The 14,558-nt window shown below is 39.7% G+C and overlaps 1 long non-coding RNA gene across 1 annotated transcript in view; it reads left to right on the forward strand.

Moving 5' to 3' along the window:
- The window catches only part of LOC142064532 (uncharacterized), a 38,963-nt gene that overhangs the window by 23,175 nt on the left and 1,230 nt on the right, over positions 1–14,558 (forward strand). The window contains exons 2-4 of the long non-coding RNA XR_012663143.1: positions 4,042–4,129; positions 6,924–7,014; positions 13,560–13,680. This is a non-coding gene — a long non-coding RNA (uncharacterized LOC142064532). The remainder of the gene's footprint in view (positions 1–4,041; positions 4,130–6,923; positions 7,015–13,559; positions 13,681–14,558) is intronic.

Raw genomic sequence — 14,558 nt, forward strand, 5'->3', positions numbered from 1 at the left:
CTGGTTCTCATTCCTGCAGTTTTGTTCAGTGACTTCAGCTGAGGAAGACTGGCACCTGCTTGAAGCTGCAACTGGGAACTTCAAAATTTTCTATGTTTTTCTTTTCTTGAGAGTGTGATTATGCCATCTGGAGGATCTCCCATTTGGCTTTCTGTGGCTTTCAGCTGGTTCTGAGGGTTGTATCCTGCTCCGCTTGTATCTGCACAAGATCTGTTACCATAACCTCCTCGTGTTCATCTGCATGCCAGAGAGTTGGCTCTTAAAGGCCTCGTTTAACCATGACATTCAAATGGGTTCTTTCTCCTGATCGTGAGAACTGGCATGTCTCTCAATTCCTGCAGTCCTTAATCTGACAAATACCCTTGCAAAATCAAAGGACCAGCACTTGTGCTTAAGCTAAGTGACCAAAACAGGGTCCTTAGCATTAATACAGGTGACTTAGCAGGACTGCTAACTGATGTTACTCATCTTTAAACTGTTACTGGAAACACCACATTTTGTGCTGATTTTGCTTAGCTAAATAAGTTTCTGGGTATAACTGTTGTTGGAGTAACACCCAGAAGTGTATTCAGGCAAAAGTCCCTACTCTGTGCCCTTGGATCCACCCTGCCAGCACCTTGAGTTTATGGGAGGTGAAAATGTTCAGCGTGTTGCAGGATCTGATTAGTTGTTTGCATGCCATTTTAACACAAAGCTATCAGCCTCCTTTTGCCGTGAAGAAGGATACTTTCCATTTTTTCATGACTGTTAAAACCAAATGTAAATGCTAGTGGTTTACAGTGCTGAGACTCTGCTGTGTGGGGATGTTGGTGGCGAAGTTTGTCAATGAATTCTCAGAAAGGCTCAGGCTGAGCAGTGTTGGGAAACTTGAGCCATCAGCTGCCTCCTCATTTAAGAAAATTGTTCCAAGTTTGTTGTAGTTCCCAGTTCAGATAATTAATTAGTTATAAAATTAAATGCTTAAAAGAGTTATATTGGGCTTATAAAATCTGAATAAAACCAAACAGGAATTATTCAATTGTTTGTATAAAGGACTTCTTCCGGGAATATTTGATTGCGTAACTACAGTCCTCACTAATTCCTACCACTCTGCTTGGGGAAAATAGACTCCCAAAATAGTAGTTTTAAATCCTCTTCACTATCCCTTCCTTTTAATCTCTTTTTTTCTGTGACACTACCTTTGTTGTGTAGTCCCACCAAAACACCACAGTAACAACATAACACTGTTTTCCAAACACTGTTTTCCAAATATAGCTTTGCTGAGGAATGTCTTTTTCTAACATTTTCTAACATTTCTAACATTTTCTAACATTTGGTTTTCTTGCTCTTTTAGCCCCTCCTTTTGGAGCTGAGCGGCTGTTCTGCCAGCTTTGGGCAAGATGAGCGTGTGTTTGTGTGTCTGCACGCAGGGAGGAGGGTTGTCCTTTCTGGTACCACTGTGTCAGTATAATTGATGTTTTTTTTTGGGTTAAATTGATAAAATAAATATCTCCTGTTCAATAACAAATACTGCAGTGTTTTTTAAACTTCATCGTGCAATTTAAGGCAGTATGTTTCAGTAATGAAAATATTTATATTTTTAGTAATAGCATTTTATATGCTCTTCAAAGTGCTGTTAATTCAAAATCAGTAGCGTTAGGTTTTAATAAGATGACATGTCTTTTCTCTTTAATGGCAATTGCTCTGTTTTATTGTTCAGTACTGATTTACATATTAAACTGAACTGAACACAACAGTTTTGAACAAGAAAGAAATAGCAAGGTAGACTGAAATATTTTTAATTGTTTTTTTTAAGCAGGCGGCTTTTTGGAAGGCTATTCTGCAGTCTCCAAAATGTTTAAGTTGCAGTTGTGTGAACTCATGGGAGAGGAGGAAGACAGAGAACTCAAGTGCCTCATTCTATAGTGTGAAATGAAGTTTGTGGGTGGACTTTTCACAGAGCTGCATTATGCTTTGTCTTTGTGTGACACGCTGGTTAAATGGACAGGACAAGCCTTTGTAGTTTTGCAATGTCCCATTGTTATTTAGCACATAAGAACAGCGCAGTATTGGTGCAGCTGTTCATAAACTGGTGATTGGAAAACATTGTGCAGGGCAAGACAGGAAATGCTATATCATAATTCTGAGTCTGAGTCCTGAAGATGCTTCTGGCAATGTGAAACACTCCCTTTCCCTAAAAACATGATTACCTCCAATCCTTGTTGTGTGATGCTGCAGATGGAGACAGTACTGAGCATCTATTAGCAATTCAGATACACAGGGCTGAGGTTGAAGTTTTGATCTTTTATGCTCTCCAAGGATCTCTAAAGAGTATTTTTGGCCTGGGGGTTTTACACAGCCCTATTTTGTGAGAAATGCTGAGCTCCCATTTCTTTTCTTTCTGCTTTGCTGAGGGTGGGGTTCTGAAAGCCACTGCTGAAAACTTCAGTTGTAGCCTGTCTTTTTGAAGTAGTTGCATTTTAAATACTTTGTGAGCTTGAAGTATTCTAATTTCCCCTGGAATAACAAGCACCTTCCTCTGATAGTAGCCAACAGGAGACTAGTTAACAACACTTTTCACACACGCTCCCCAATTCATGCGAAATCTCGTACCCCAGGGTACCAGACCTGTTTTGCACTGCTGACCTGGACATTAACCATTACCTTTAATTTTAGCAAGGAAGGAAGGGTTTGGCCTGAACTGTGGATCTGAGATGTTTGCTAGTAGGTGGGCGTGCATAAACCAATATCTAGATGTCTTTGTTGCAGCTGCCACCTTACAACAGGGGCTCTTGGGAGCTTTTGCTGTTCATAGAGTCCCAGAGAGCTGGTGGCATGCAGGGAGAGCAGACTGAAGGGTCGGGAGGGTGTCAGGTATGTACTCACCCGAGGTGTTTCAGATGTCCTGGAACAGCCATACAAAAGCACTAGGTTGCATCTGACACCTTCCCACGTTCCTTGCCCAAGTTATGGAGTTGGGGAGCACCACTTTGTGGCATTTTAACACTGACCCTGAGAAGTCTAGATATTTGTCCAGCAGGTCTGTATTGGTGGTTTGGAGATCTAGTTTTCCTGTACAGTGGAAGGCTTGTTTTCCGGATACTTCCAGGTTTTGTCACAGCTGTCAAAATTCAATATAAGAGGACAAATCTGTCCTTGCTATTATTTACTCATAGGTGCTTGGCTTAGGAAGCAGCTATCACAGAAGAAGGTGAAAATATTAGTTGGCATGTTGATCACAGTGAGGTTAATGTGTTACACATATATTTTTTCTGCTGAATGGGTACAAATATGGAACTCATGAGATGACACTCTCTGTTGCACTGGCTGCTGTATAAAAGATAAAAGCTTGGAGTAGTTTGTTTGATTGATTCCAGTGTAGCAGAGTCCATTGCTAGTATGTGACCAGAGGCACTGAGACAAAGGATGATCTTCAGAATGTGTTAACTGCAGGGGAGTGGGGGTGACTTTCATAGAGGTCACAGGAAAGGGTCTGTCCCAGCTCGGTGGGTAAGTGATCTTCCTGCAGTAGAGCAAACGTTGCTTTGCTTTTACATATGTGAGGCTCTTATTTGCTCATGATATGACAGTATAAAATGCGATCAAAATGAGTTAATGTATTAATTCTTTCCTTTTTTTCTCTTCTTGATGAGCCATTGTAATTACCAAGAACTAATATATTTTCCAATGTTAAAATATTGCAGTGGGCTATCAGTATGCTAGTGTACTCTTTCATGTTCAGAATGTGGAAGGGGGTAGCTAGAAGATAACTTCCTGTATTTAAGTAGCTTATATGTACATGGTACTTTTCAGAAAAATTAAATGAATAATCTCAGAAAGGATATTGTCAGGGTGCAAAGTATGAAATGATATATTGCATTGTCTTACCTTACCGTTATTTTCCATTAAAGAAAATCTTAAAAACAAAAAAAACCAAAATCATTAAAAGGTTATTCAATAATTTTACCAACGAATGTTTTCACATCTGTGTATTTTGTTTTTTTCCAACAATCCAAAAATACTGCCTACAAAAACTCTGTTAGTACTTTTATTTCTGCACAGGGTCACTTGGAATGATCTCAGCATTTCCATAGGAGCAGTAAAGAGCTCCTCTTTCCAGTGGAAAAGGACTTGCTTTCTGGTCCAACAGGTATGGGAGTACGTGGTGAGGTTCTATTACTGTGAATTACATATTTATAATTTTTAAAGCACTTCTTTTCAGAAGCAAATTAAACTCTTCGGACAGGATTTGTAAAGTTATTGAGGTTCCTAAAATGCAGATAAACTCTAGCTGGGCCTTTTAAAATGTGAATTAGGACTCCAAGACACTTCTGAGAATCCAGGTTAATATATATTTGCATCTTTGTGCCAAATGTGGCCCTGAGTCACTTCTTGAGGACAGGATTTAGGAACCACTGTCACTCGAAGACGCATCCAAATGCATGCAAATATTTTGCTGAATAAGACCAGACTTTAAAAAGTGTGTATTTCAATGTTTTGTTTTATTTGGCTGACAGACTTAAGTCATGCCTGGAATTCTGCAGTATGTGTATGGCTGGCTGAATTTCAGTGCCAGGTTTCCTGAATATGCAGGCTTTGCACAGAAAATGGTGGACTTTACTTCTGGCACCAATGTATGGAAGGAATGTTTTCTTAGAAGCTGCCTGCCTTGTCACCCAAAGTCCCTTAAGGTAATCACTGTGCTGGTGAGCCTGTGCTTGTCTGGACTGTCATAAGCAAGCAGCTTTAGACTCTCTGTTGTTATGATGTCCTCAGATGTCTGAAATAATATCTCAGGCTAGCATGTAAAGCCCTATATAAGTGCTAAATGTTCCCAGAAATCTATTTGTGGGTATCTTTGTTTCTTGCTGTAAAATAAGAGTGTCATTAACATACTTTATAGAAGAATTAGCACCCACTGTTTAGCACCTGCCAAATACAGGTGATCAGCCGGCAGCTGCTCTGACTCACGGGTAAGGATGTAGCATGGGAGAGCATCCTTGCTGCCATGCAACAGCCAGGAGCATCTATCATCTCGCAGGTCCGCTCCCTCGATCGAAGGACCCCTGCCTGTGAGCACACGCTTTGGCAACACAAATTTTATATCATACACAAACAGAGAGCGCATATTCTGTTATGAAGAGTAATTGCATGAGGATGTAACTATTGAAACACTGAACTGGGAGTTCTGATTTACTTGCATGAAGATAATTTGTACTCCAGTCCAGTGCAGCACTTGGATGTATGTTTAACTGTAAGCCTATAAGCCTTATTGAAGAAGTATCAAGTGGAGCACTTGCAGAAGCATTTGTAAGATTATGGTCATACTAGTGAGAGATGAGGAAGCATCCTTGTGGATGAATACACAGAAATGGCACCTTCTTTTTGTGTTTTTACACAAAAAAAGACAAACAAACAGAAATTGCCCAGAGTAGAATAAAAATCATAAGGGCAGAAAGATGCAGTAAAACCCCTGACATTCTTTTAGTGTTCAACAGCCTTCATAACAATGCACGTTGTTCTATGGCAGCATGTCAGCCATCCAGAGTATTTAGATCAGCAGTGGGGAGATTCATGATCCTGCAAGAAAATTTATAGTTGTGACAAAAATGGAATGAAATCCAATTTCCCTCCTTTTTACGTATTTTATCTTGAATTGTACCTTATGTGACAGGACTGCAATTAATATCTCTTGTAAAACAGAAGGCTCGTTAAATTGGTCTCATTATGGTTGCTGAGGTTGTGTGCTGCTGCTGAAAGGGATTCCCCCATTATCTGTGTTTGACACGTATTCCTAATCAACCAGGCCAATTCTGCTTTATCAAAGGTCTGTCACATGAGTGAAGATAATATTTATTCTGACTTGTACTATTAGCATAAATAATGTAGGTTGTGTTGGCAGACACATAACCCTCTGTCACAAATGGCCACGCGAAGCATTTATTGAGGTGTTCCCTTTTTGCAAAGGTGGTTCCAAATATAGCCCACTTCACCTTTCAGTACAGGAGACACAGGCCATTTCAGTTTTTTAAAACCTCTACTTTCAAGGAATATTTATGAAATTAAATTTAGATAGACTGTGAGGAAATCTCACAGCAAGAAATGCTAAGGGACAAGATTAATATCAATTCTGCAATTTCCTCCACGATTTATTGACAAAAAAAAAAAAATCCAGCAGCCCTACATACCCAGCTTGCTTTGAAGCTTGTTAGCAATAAATGTTCTCCTTTCTGAGAGGTCTTAATATGTATCACATTGTTACGTCATTTGTTGAAAATTTTCTGAACACTTGGTTTTGTTTCATTTCGATACTCAGTTTATCAGACATTTTCTCTGTTTATAGAACTGTTCATAGAAAATTGGTGAGTGAGTTTTAACAGAGGTGATACTACTTTAGTCTGTTGGGTTTACACAAACATCAGGCTTAACAGCATCACCCGTAAAAGGTTTGCACAGATATTTTCGTACTGTTAGTGTTATATGTTCAAAAGAAACATTTGTAGCTGTAAAGCAGCCTCACATGCTTGTATGAGAAACCACCTACCCCAAACCAAGTGCTCTCTTAGTTACATGTAAGAAATCTGGGATAACAGGTAGAACCATACAAATGCTATATATATATAAAACCCATACAAATGCTACAGACTTATTTTTGATTTTTTCATCTTTTCCTTATCTATACTGCACCTGGTACCAGGGGAGGATGCTTCCTTGTCTCCAGTAATACAAAGCAGTTTCTGATTTGAGGGAGAAGATGGGAACTGGGAGGAAGGGGAATTGACGGTGCTTATGCCAACTGTCAGAATGATGCTGTGACACCCTGACCAGGACCGATTGCTGGGACAACAATAGAGAAATGAGGTGCAAGGGTGTTGTTGGCTATGGGAGTCCTTCTTTTGCTGTTTAAAGATTTTTTTTTCCCATCAGCATAATTTCTTTCTTAGATTACCATGAAACTGAGAGAACACTGACCTGCATTTTGCAACAGACCCCTTGATACAGCAGTGCTGAATATTGGCTGATACTTCAGACAAGGTAAATGAAGCCAAGAGAAAACAAGCACCCCCAGAAGGAGGTGGGGAATGTGATTGCTGCAGAAGTCACTATCACATCAAGGAGGAAGGTGGGGAGGTAAGGGTGCTGAGCCTGAACGAAAGCAGGTACTGTCCTACAAGTGCCTGAAAGAGGTTTTGCAGGAGGGCCCTTACGAGAACAGCTTAGTGCCAGACCTCTTGGTCTCTTCCTTCCTTTTGCCTTGAGGATGATGGCTGAAACTCTGGGTGTCTAGGAATCAAACGATTTCCCAGTCACTCTTCTGTTCCTGGGAAAGCTTTTTTTCCTAACGAGGGCCTTATGCTTATGATTTGCTCCGCTATGCAGAAAAGCTTCAACTGGGACTTTAATTCAGAAGACATTTGTTTCCTTCTACAAGAGGTAGTCTGAATCAGTATGTTGATGCCAAGAGATCAAGCCCTTTACTCCTTGTTGAGTAGGCAACTTTCTTTTTTTCTTTCCCTCTTTCTTCCTCTTCCAAGGTGAAAAGCTTTGCATTGCTTCTTTGGTCCCACACAGAATGGTGGAGGACTAGCTGTATTTTACAAACAAACAGAGACAGAATGCTGCACTGGAAAGACTTCAGTCTGATTGTTCTTAGGTACATTGAAATACCATATAGAGATATCATATGCTAAATCAGTCAATAGCAACTTGGAAATTATTAATCCCTTTTTAGCCAAAACATCCCAAACATGTGAAGCTAAAAGTAAAATGAGGTTTCTGATCATGTCCCTTTTGCAGACCATCTTCCATGAGATCCCAGTATTGTGTGTACTTCTAACACTGTGTAGCTTGGTGCATGATTAATGAGCTTAGTATAATGCCATGTTTGTTTATTCATACCTACTTCAGATTTATTAGATGAAATATCCTGAAAGTCAGTGTTGGAAATCAGAAAGCATGGAGCTAGTCTTTTGATGAATAATTTGTTGAGCAGTTGATGCTTTTGTAGACGTAAATCATTAGTTAAATAAACATGACTATAGACAACAGAATGATCCTGGTACGGTAGTCTCTGCACCCTGAAGCTTAACCAGTCCCATTCGCACAAAGTTCCTGTAGGCCTTGTGGAGCTGCTGCCTTGTACATGCAATGATCTGCTTGTCAGCTGCACGGTGGCAGCTGGTAGCAGTCTGGATTAGCAGGAACTCCCCAGGCATTGCTGTGCTGGGAACAGTCGTCGGCTGCTTCTTACTTTGTGGGGAGCAATTGCTCCTGGCTTCAGTAGGCTTTGGCGCCAGACCTCTTTTTAGTTATTTACAGTACTTGGAGAAGAGGACATCTACATGAACTACAGTTTGCATGGATTATCAGAGCACAGCTCTGCTTGTGCTTTCAAATTTTCATTCATTTTTATTGCACAATGTATTGTCTTAAGCACTTTGCAAGATGTGGCAGGAAGGATGCAGAAACATGGGGCTGCGTTTCCTGCAGTAAGTCCATCTTTCCCTCTTTAGTGGACTGAGGTCTCAAAGGGAAAGTCCAAGAGTCAATAAAGGCAGGGGATAACGTGGTTAACAGGGCTGAGTGGGCAGATGCTGGGCAGGTCGTAAGTCCAAGCATGGTCTGATGCAAGAGGTTGATGTTCTGTAGGAAGTTCTGAACATAATTAACAAACAACAGAGACCAAATTCTTTCCTCTGAGTCTTTCTCATCTGGAAGAAAGAATGGAAAGGAAAACCTTGCTTATGCAGAGCTCAGAGATGTGCATTATTCCAGAACAGTGGGGCTGAAATATAACTTTAAGTGTTTAGGGCAAGGATAAGCCTTTAAAAAGCCTTTCATTTAGAGATCTGGAAAACTCGAGAAACTGAGGTGAAGATCTCTGCTTGCACTGAGAGCTGATTTCTCGAGGTCAGTGGTGCTGGGGTCAGTTTTGACTGTTTGTGGAGGACTTCTGTTTTTTAATAATTGCACAGAGACATCTCAATATTTTGTCAAGAGAATGTAATGAAACCAAAGGCCAGTGGTTTATCTGAAAATACTGAAGTGAAATATTTGTGTTGTGAATGTTAGACTGTAGGAGTCAGGCTGGTATTTTGCCAGAAAATGTGATTTGGGGGAATTCTGTGGAAATTTTAAGTATAATAAACAAAAGCTGTCTGGCAAAAGGTATGACATCCAATATTTTTATCTTCTGAAAAAGACTTATTTAAGAAATACTACAGATATGTGAACAATTGAACAGTGCAAGGGGTGGGGGAGGAAACTATGTTCTTCCTTTAATCGTCATTTAATTTCCTTCTGACCAATTTCATTTAAGTATCAGAATGATTGATTTCTAACTGCACCCAGCAAAAAAAAAAAAAAAAAAGATAACTGTTTCTTTTTACTCTGTTTAAATTTCAAGCTTGATGTAGATTTTTAGAAAGGAATGTCTTTATGGAAATTGGCAATGCCAATAGACTTACAGTTTTCGAAGGGAACTCAATCCAGGCTTCATCAGTTCAGTTACTTTTATATATGTATATTTTTATATATATGTGTGTGTGTATATGATGTATATGTGTGTGTATATATATATATACACACACCCTCTGCTGCACTTTTATTTTAAAAAAGAACTCAAAGAAATCAGACTTCAATTCAGCTACTTATCTAAATATTCTCCATAGGTAGATATGTACTCGGCTGAGTAGCTGCTAAATTGATAGCTGCCCTAGAAACACTGCCCTTACACTTTAATATCACAAAGGTCTTCTGTTTTAATTCCTTGTATATAAGGAAAAATAGAATGGGTTCCAGTGTGAATAGGACAAAAATATGGGATGCACTTGTGTGTGAAGTTAAACATATGTGCGAGTGCCCAAAGTACTGCAGCCTAACAAAAATTACAGCTCTGATAATTTTCAATTACTTTTTCACTTAAAATGGTTCATGAATGGCTTTTTATTCTTGTTTGGAAATATATTTTATTTTAGATTTTAGACAGTATTTCAGATTGCACAGAACATACAGCTCTTACTTGTAGAGCAAACAGAACAAGCCATTATGCTGGAAAACTGCTCTGTGTCTGCCTGAGTCTTCTCCCCATTTCTCTTAGTTATTACAGATGGCTTGAAATGCCTCCCCTTTATGTGCTTATGTACAATGCTTATCTTGCATCCATATTTTCTATCCACTAGATCATACTGTATGGAAACAGTGTGAAAGTTAAAAGTGATTTTGGCCATGTATCAAAGTTATTTCAGGAGTAATCTTGCTCATAATTTTCCATTAATAGGTAGTATTTTTATAACAAATTATTTTTTTTTCTGGCAGTCTTTATTCATCAAAAAAGATTTTTGTGTTTCTCCAAATGGGTAACTCAGTGCCTTTTTATTGGCTCTAAGCCTAAACTTCAGCAAGCGTGTGATCAAGTATACCAGAAAAATCCTTTGTCCATTGCTAAACCTTATGAAACTGTAGATCAAAAGAATTTTCCTATCTTACAAGGACTGTGGTACTATTCATGGGCTAAAAATGACTGTCAAAGTAATAAAACAACTACTGTTGTCAGGGAAAGATTAAAAGCAGCAGCTGGATTGTACACAGTCAACTTTAAAATCTTTCTCTAGGAAGGTAGAAGCTTTAGAAAATGATCTGGCTTTTCAGTTGATTTGCCATGATTGGCAGCCCCATAAAATGGCTACTGACACAGGAACTCGCAAAAGAAAGAAGCCTTTTTTTCCTTATAAAGAGAATATTCTGCTTCTTCCTTCTCCCAAATTGGACTCTGCACTTGGAAGTGAGATGTAATGCAAGTGTCATGGTGATGATGGGTGCCAGCCTTTTCCTCTGTTTTATCCAATTTACCTATCCTCTTCTTTTCTGAAATCATTCCTGCTGTCAGTTTTCTGCAGCTTGTATTTTAACCTATGTTGTTCTTACTATTTAAGTTTTGTTCCTCAAGTTCCTCTGTACATTTTTCAATTCTCCTTAAATTCAGTATATTGCAACATTGGTTTCCATGTAATTTTTCCAAGATCATAATCAGCTGGAACAGTACCAAAAACATCTAATCTCCATTCAAATTCTACCTTTATCCCCATTATCAAGGAGTGAAATTTTTTAATTGTCTCCAAACTTCTAGCCATCCTGCTCCTCAGGTTAGCATTTGTGCAATCTTTGAAACTTTATTTATGCAAGGTCAGTGTAATAGTTTCTTTAATTAACTCCTTTCTTTCCATTTTAATTATCTTTCTTACTTCCAGTCATCCAGACTTTCTTGTTCTACTGAATGAAGTAGACTGTCTTTCTACCTGTATCACAAGATTTTGCCATCTACTTTGCACTTGTTGGTGATTTTCCCCAGATTGTTGTTGTGTCTTTGGGGTTTTCTTTCCATATACCTTTTGATTTACATTTATTTCTTAACCTCTTCTCTCAAATATTTATGACTACATAACTTGTTAACTTGGAGGGTAGTTTATCTTTCTTTCATCCTGACAGCACCATTGGAAATCAACTAAATGGTTTGCCAACCCTTTTCTTCTCCCTGGCCTCTGATTCTAGCCCTCCTAGTATATCAGATTGTAATCCTGGGCTCCACATTGCTCCGCAAACATCACTGTACCTCTCCTCACCTCTGCTTGGCTAGATTAATAAATGTAAGACCTGTTTGTCTGTGCTGTTTTCCCTCAGGGTTATGTGCAATGGAGTTATGAAACGGGCAACTTTGTTCCACTGCACCCTTTTTCCCATGCACTGGTCTTAAAACCATGTATGTGTTTGCCTTTTGTGTGTGTAAGAATACCTGGGTGTTGCATAATTTGTCACAACTCAAATTCAGTAGCGGTGGCCGTGCCAGGCCTGTAACGTGCCCAGTTTGTAAACATGTACTGCTTCTTCTTGCCCATTCAGATACTCAGCTTTGAACATGCTGCCCCGCAGTTATCAGGTAGCACCAGCAGCATTCTTCATATCTGTGCTGAGGATGGAAAACTTCAGCTGGGAGCCAAAAGCTACTGTCCCTTCTGATGGTTGAACTGATTCAGAAGGAATAGTGCACAGAATAGCTGCTGAGTAGGAGAGGCACTGGATGCGTCGCTGGTGCAGTGGCAGGCAATGTGGTCCACCCCCTCCGCAGCTACCCTGCTTACAAACTCCCTTTACCCAAATCTATAAGCACAACTGTCTGAATGCCTTCAGCTTCTTTTTGGGATCAAGCTCTAACAGCGGCAGCAAGCCTCGCCCTTGCTGACCGTGGACCTTGTAAAAGAAAAGGACAATGTCTGATGTTTTTTTCAGATCTTTCTGAAGGAGAAATATAGATAAAAGCAAAGCTCTTTGTGACTGATTTTTTTTCACTATCTACTTGAAAGGCAGTGGGTCAGAATTAAGGCATTTTTGCTGCGGAGGAAATGTGTGGGATGTTGGCTGCAAGCCAGTAGCCGCGAACATCCCTGCTGCACTAGGAATACTTGAATGAAGTGGGTGTCAACCTCAGGAGAGTGGGCAGCACTACCTATATCAGAGGGAAAACCTCTTCATTGGGATTCAAGGAGTAAAAACATTGAATGGAGATAAACCAGTGTGGTAGATTTTCCTGTGAGGGACAGCAAAAAAGCAAGAATCGTCACCCAGTCTGAAAGAACATCCTCTAAGGTTCTGTGCCTGTCAGGTTCCATTCATTCTGTGGAAGAAGAGATCCGTACAGTCCCTGGCTTCTCTGACAATTTTAGTTTCATCTTCTGGTTTTGTTTTCTCAGCACACAGAATGATGAAATAACATCCGGAAACTTTCTGCCAGTAGTCCTTGCTACAGCCAGTCTTTTAGTATTTTTTTTCCAAAACCAGAATAAAGATCTGAAGTGTGTCAAATGCTTCTATAGAATATAACTTATCCAGACACTCATCCTGCTCGTGTCCAGCTGGATATCCGCTGGGGGGAAAAAAGTGATTTCTAGAGTTCCTTTGTAGCACTAAATTATGAATCTGAAGGATCAAACAGAATGCTCCCAGTGTTGTCTTTTTCATTGTTATCTGCCCTAGTTACAGAGTTAAGCCATCTCACTGAGTCAGTCACCAGTTCGATCCAGTCTAAATATGACCACATTTTCCTTGACTCAAGTCCATCATCAAAACATCATGCCAGTGAAATAGTTTTTCTTTCCAGCTCCAGTAATGTGATACATAAGCAACAGATTTCTTTTTTTTTTTTTTTTTGTCCAAAACTACAGATCTGGTCTCCGTATGCATGAGGGAAAGGAGATTCCCATTTTATTTGTGACATCATTGAATATTAGAGAGTAATACGTTCATTTTTTCAAACAAGGAAAATGACAATGATGGAAAAAGAGAAGGAAGTGTTTTGGCTAAGCGTTGGCACTTGGCAAATGTGGCCATATAAGAACAGAATGGCTAGCATAGAGCATCACAAATACTTTAAAAAGCTCTTCCTCTATCATGGAAAATAAACTGTTACCAGACAAGTGACAAAACTACTTCTGAATAAATCTTGATGTTTACATGGTAGTGAAGATTTAGGTTTTGGATACAGTTGTGCATGTTGGCTCGAATATGTCTGGTCTAATAACACCGAGGTTACAGATAGCTGGAGCATCTAAAGTGACAGCTAACTGACATAGATGAAAAAAGTGAAACTGAGCAGGATTTGGGACAACTAGACCCATGAACTGGAGCGAGCCTACCAAAGGAGACAAGGTAATTATTGGCTTTGCTTTTATTATGGATAATAGCTTCGTGTTGACAATTTGTCTTTCAAATTCTGGTTTCGGAAATGGACCATAACAATGTGTTTGTGGACAATGGATTTGCAGTGTCCTACCTCCTGGGCAGAAAGCCTGGGGTGGGGAAAACAGCATTAGTGCTGCAGGGCTGCGCAGTCCCCGTGGCTGGTAAACTGAAAATCACCAAACAACCAACAGAGCAGGTTTAGGTGGGTTGATGGGTAATGTCTGGTGTGAATCAAGCCTGTAAGATCAGGGGAGAAATGTACTTGCTAGAGCAAAACTAATTGTTGGAATCCTAATGAGCTGGAAAAGTGAATTAGGGCTGCAGCTTGGAAAAAGGGGCGAGAGTGAGGAAACATGCAGCCAGGAGAGCCCATTAACTGATGGATGTGACGGAAGCTGTACTGGCCAAGGTAAGTGTGGACACCTATGAGAAGGCACAGGACAGAACCAGGAGTCAAAGTCTGAGATGAGGAGAAGGACCTGGAAGAAAGCTTAATGACAGCAAACACAGAAAGGAGAGAAGGAATGATGCAGAGAAGGTTTGGATGCAATATTAGAAGATGCTTAGCCACTTCAGCAAGAAAAATGATCTGAGGGGTAAAATACTCAGGAAAGTGGAAGAAAGGAATGTAACCGTAACGTCTTCTACCGTGAAGACCTTTCTTTTTCTGAGATCCCTGGGTAGCAAGGAGCAAATTAGCAAATCTGCAAAATAAATTTTAAAAGTAACCACACTTTCTGCTCTGAGAGAAAAGTTTAAAACCTCTAACATAGTTTTTGTAAGGAAAGGGAAAATGTGCCAGAGGGCTGAGGGTTCTTAACACCAAGTTATAAACCTTTGAAAAT

Source organism: Phalacrocorax aristotelis, chromosome 14 (assembly GCF_949628215.1).
Source record: "Phalacrocorax aristotelis chromosome 14, bGulAri2.1, whole genome shotgun sequence".
In the NCBI taxonomy this organism is placed as follows: Eukaryota; Metazoa; Chordata; class Aves; order Suliformes; family Phalacrocoracidae; genus Phalacrocorax; species Phalacrocorax aristotelis.